The sequence below is a fragment of the Mustela nigripes genome, chromosome 6 (assembly GCF_022355385.1).
Source record: "Mustela nigripes isolate SB6536 chromosome 6, MUSNIG.SB6536, whole genome shotgun sequence".
Classification (NCBI taxonomy): Eukaryota; Metazoa; Chordata; class Mammalia; order Carnivora; family Mustelidae; genus Mustela; species Mustela nigripes.
In genome coordinates, this window is record NC_081562.1 from 57334621 (window position 1) to 57340300 (window position 5680).

Consider the following 5680-nt stretch of genomic DNA (forward strand, 5'->3'; position numbering starts at 1 on the left):
CCCCCCCAAGTGCCCCGCTGCGAAGTTTATTTCAATTAATACATTTTCTGCTCTAGAATTTCTATATGTTTTCTTTACACAGTTTCTGTCTCTTTGATATTCTGCTTAGCAAGACATTGTTTTCCTGTTTCTTCTCATTTTTTTTAAAGTTCTTTGTCCATTGTTTCTTTTAGCTCCTCGAATAGATTTTTATTCAATTTATTTAAAGTCTTTGTCTAGTAAGTCCAATACCTGAGCTATCTTTCTTTTCATTATTTTCATTCTGTGACTGGCCCATACTTTTTTTTTTTTTTAAGAATTTTATTTATTTATTTGGCAGAGAGAGATCACAAGTAGGCAGAGAGGCAGGCAGAGAAGAGGAAGCAGGCTCCTTGCCAAGCAGGACCCTGAGATCATCACCTGAGCTGAAAGCAGAGGCTTAACCTAACACTGAGCCTCCTAGGCGCCCCTGGCCCATACTTTTCTTATTTCTTGTTTCTTTGTATGCCTCCTAATTTTATGTTGAAATTTGAGTATTTTGAATATTATATTGTGGCAGTTCTGGGAATCATATTTTTTTCCTCACTACCCAGAGTTTGTTGATGCTTTTTGTTGTGATTTGTTGTTTGTTGGTTTATGACTTCTAAAATGGTTTTGGAAAGTATATGTTATGTGGGGCCCCTAAAGTTTGGTGTTTCATTAGCTTAGTGGTCAGGTGATGTTCTGCCAGTTATCTTAAATGCTTGAAGCATAAAAAAGAAAAAAGGAAGAAGGAAAAAATACTCACCCAGTCTTTGCAGATTGGCTCTGTTGAGACACTCCTTCAGTGCTAATTAACCAGGCCATTTACAGCTTTCCGTATCCAGCTTGCCTTATCCTTCACTTCTACTTGCTTAAGTGAAAGCTTAGGGTCTTTTCAGGCTATTTTTTGCTTTTTTTCTGTGGGCATTTGCATAGTCTCTATTCAAGAGCTTTTAGAGTCCCTTTTGTGTCATGTGTCACCTTTCCCAACCTTTTCTTACCCAGGCTTTTCTCTTTATTGCTTGTCCAAATTGTCCTTTGCCTCAGGCTGCTGTGCCAAATCTTTTTAGGAAAAGCTGTCTGGGATGCTGCTCCAGCCTTGGGAATTACTTGAGTTGGGTGAAACAAAGGCTGGCCTGTGTGCTGGGCCTTAAGAGAGATGCCAGTGAAAATAAGGTCCATATGCTTCCTGTGGCACTAGAAGCCTGCACCAGGCATGCTAACTGTCATCTTCACAGCCACTGCGGATCTGGGTGTGGGGAAAAATGAATAGACAACCTAAAAGACCACAGTGTTCTCTTACTGCAAAGTAGCAGCTTTATTCTTTCCTAGGTCTTCCCCTTGGCTTTTCTGAGTTTTTTTAAGTAGGCTCTGTGCTCATAGTGGGGGCTTGAATGCATGAACCTGAGATCAAGATGTGAGCTGAGATAAGGAGTTGGACACCAGCTGAGCCACGTAGGCACCCCACTGTTTGGAGTTTTTTTAATAGATTCCAGAGTTGTGTAAAAGTTGATTCTAAAAATGTATGTCAGCTCATTAGTTGCTTTTGGGAAAGGAATGAACCCTGAAGTTCCCTACTCAGTCATTTTTGGGGATATCACTCTGTTCTGGTATTTTTATTATAATTTCTTTTGCGTTCTCCAGTATTTAAAGCTTATGTATCACATACTTCAACAAATAATTATATACTTTGCTAAATTATTTACTGTTTTTTAGTTACAGCTAACAATAAACATTTTAAAAATACTACTGTATATATATACTGTATCTCATTCCATAGCAGTTGATGAGTACATCTTCCCGATTTGCATATTTATATTCATTTATTATATCTGACTGACTTTGGCAAAATCCAGTATGAATTTTATAAAATTCAAAGTTAACACAATTGAAAACAAATACTTAAATTGGGTTCAGGTATTTTGCTTTAAGGAATAAATTAATATAATAACTAATTTAGTATTAGGGCCCTCTTTTTTAAAGCAGCAGTTACTATAAAAATACACTTTTAAGAGACTCATGATCCTTTTGTAATAGTGTAAAAATTTATAATATATTGAAAAATTCGGTGAGAGAATAGAATTGAATCATGTAGACTTTATCTTTAGAGGAAAATTCATGAAGTTCTCTTTTCTGCTAAAATTTTTAAGGTATAAATTTCTCCGTAGATAAAGCAAAGTAGATTTTTGATTGATTTTCATATTGTCTTTCTTACATATTTTTAAAATAGGCTAGTTTGGGATTATTTAAAATCATGTTTAAGGTTTTAATAATTGGTTTGTTGTGTGATATGACTTGTCCACTTCCTTTTATTAAAGCCTGTTTTAAATTATTGGCTTGTTTCCTTATTTCTGTGTACTAAATGTATTTTTATAAGAGCTGAAAATAATTTTCAGCATTGGGATATCTTGTATATTTCTTTAAGATTGGTTGCCTTTCTTCCTTTTTTTTTTTTTTAGATTTATTTATTTATTTAATTGAGAGAGAGAGCAGGAGCAGAGGGTGGGGCAGGGGTAGAGGGGAAGCAGACTCCCTGCTGAGCAGGGAGTACAGTATTCAGGGACTCTTGAATCATGACCTGAGTGTGAATCATAGCCTGAGCAGGGATCATGACCTGAGCTGAAGGCAGACGCTTAACTGACTGAGCCACTTACGTGCCTGAGGGATTGGTTACTTCCGGAATCATGAAAAAGTTTTTGTGTATTTTTGCTTTTACAGAGATGTCAAATGGTAAAATAAATCTCAACATTATTTCCATGGTTTTAATTTTATTTTTTTAATTACAAGGTAGTATAAGTTTTAGATTTATGTATCTGAGGCATTGTCAAGATGAGAATTCTAGTAACTTATAAGAAAGTCTTAAAATGGAGATGTCATTTGCTGTGGAGTCAGTAGCAAATGTGTAATAAAAAGAGAAATTATCAACAAATATTTAGCTTTTCTACCCCTCCCAGACCATAAACCCCTCACCAAAACATATTTTCAGATAGTTGTAGAGAGGAACTAAAAATGAAAATTCTCCGCTCTTTAAATCAGAACTGTAATTAAAGTACTACATATCAAAACCTGTAATGAAAGCCACAACAGTATTCAAAGGGAAATTTATAATTTTAAATTCATTACTGCTGAACAGGGAAAGAGAAGAACATTATATGTTCATCTTCTGTGCTAGGAAGAGACAATTACAAACTAAACTCCAGAAGGAAGAGAGACTAAATTAATGAAATGTAAAAAACCCAACCCTTTTGAATACTGAGCAATGAAGACAAAACCTTATTCTTTTGTGAAGACTAAAAGTAGATTAATTTTTTATTTATAAATAATGAGTACAAATAAACTACATAAGGATTGAAAAAGGAGACAAAGATCCAGAGGAGATTCTTTAAGAGAACATTATTACATATAGCTTTATATCTATGATGTCCATCTTATTTAGTAAGAAAGTAGAAAGCCTAAGATTGTAAGAAACTCTGTTCAGGTTATAACCCATATCATATTTAGTAGGGATCATGGAAGTATTTCCACTGAATTTGAGACTAGGACAAAGGCGTCTGTTATCTATGCTGCTATTTGGAGTTTTGGTGGCAGTCTGAGTAATAAAATAACGATAGGAAAAAGAAATTAAGATTAATGATTGGGAACACAATGGAATTAATTTGGCAAACTGTAGAGAAAGTAAGAAGTTTAGAAACTACCTGATTGAAGAAAAACTTTCTAATAGTTTTTCTATGTATCAACAATGAACAATGAGAAGATAAGAGATAAAGGTTTCACATATGGTAGATATTTAAAAATGAATAAGTAGTTAAGAAAAAGAAAAGAAAATGTTAAGACCATTGTGAGGAAGAAGGACAGAAAAAGAAAATCTGAGTCAACAAGTCAGCTGTAAATGTACTATGTTCCTAGATAGGAAGACTTGATTCCTTTCAAATTATTGTACAAATTCAAAATACTCAAAATTTCAAGTGGATTTTTTTAATGGAAATGGAAAAGCTGTCAACACACCCTGGAATACAGTATTTCATTGGTTATAATTTATAAAATGTTGTTTTAAGTAGTTTTAACTGAAAATAGCCCCCCCACCAAGTAAATCCATGACTGTCTAATCCAAGAGACAGTTTTGAATAATGGATATGTGTATCCATTTATTCAGTAGCTTTTTTTGAATGCTAATATTTTGGTAAGTCAGACTTGATGCTTGATTAGCTCTTTTCTCAGATAATTACTTCCTAAGAGGTTCCTTGGTGCATAATTTATGCAAGGAAATCCCTGGTTTGCTTAGCTTGCTAAATAAGGCTCAGTGTGTCTGAATTGCAACAATTTATGTGACTTATATTTAAATAGCTACCCTTATGCCTATATAAGAAATAGATATGCCTGAGAAAGAAACCAAGAGCAAAATGAAATAAAAGTAGTAAAGACATAATAATAGAATATCCCTTTCCTAGACTAAAATCTGACTTGTTTATATAGTTTCTTAAAAAAATCTCACATAATACTTACTAAAATAGAGACCCAGTCTTTAGACACATTATGGCAGATATTTTGAATTACAATTTTGAAAAATTGCAGTTTCCTACATTAAAATAAGGAAAAAGGCTGTTTTCTTATTTCTTTTTTTATAATATTAAATGGCAGACAGCAAGTCAGTGTCCAGATTTTGATTTTAATTTCTCTGATAGCTTAATTTTTTAAGTGATAAAATCCTTTTTAAAAAGCTTTTAAATATTACAGATGTATATGACTTGAAATTGTAATCCTCTTTATATTCTCCCTCACACATATGTGTGTGTGTATATATAAAACTCATTTTGTATACTATATATATATATGTGTGTATATAGTATACAAAATGAGTTTTAAGTAAAAGTAGTATAATAATACTCTACAAACTCTTCAACTTATAGACTACCCACCAGGTAGACTCAAGAATGAAAAACATTCTTGCATAAGTTGTGGTACAGAAAACACCTTCCCCTATATCTTTCTTGAAAAAAATTATTTGAATATTTACCTTCATAGGAAGGTAAATCTATATTAAGAATATAAAATTATGCTGTATGTCTTTGGTATTAATAAATATGCATAAATACTCAAGTCCTAAGGAAAATCTTCATCCTCGGGGTCATATGTGATTGAGTTCATAGGCTCTCTCAATGGACTTAAATACTTTGTTAGGTTTGGGGTCTCTTTCAGAAGTGCCTACTTTCTGAAAGAAACTTTAAAAGTAAATAATATCATTTCCTTTGTATGATACGCATATATTGGATAAAATAATTTTTCTGGAAGAGTTCTTCCTTAGGTGGGCCTCATGAACACACTCAGAAGTTTTAATTTAAATTTCTTGAAAATATATTTAACATAAAATGGCAACAGCAGTGGGGTATTTGGATGGTTCAGTGAGTTGAGCGTCTCTTGATTTGGGCTCAGGTCATGATCTCAGGGTTGTGAGATCCAGCCCCTGCTTTAGGCTCTGTGCTGAGCAGGGAGTTTTTTGAGATTCTTTCTCTGTTCCTTCCTCAGCTTATACATGGGCTTGTGCCACTCACTCTCTCTCTAAAAAACAAAACAAAACAAAAATAAAAGCTTAAAAAAAATTAGCAGCATGGGGTGCCTGGGTGGCTCAGTGGGTCAGGTCATGATCCTATGGTCCTGGGATCAAGCCCCACATCAGGGGGGG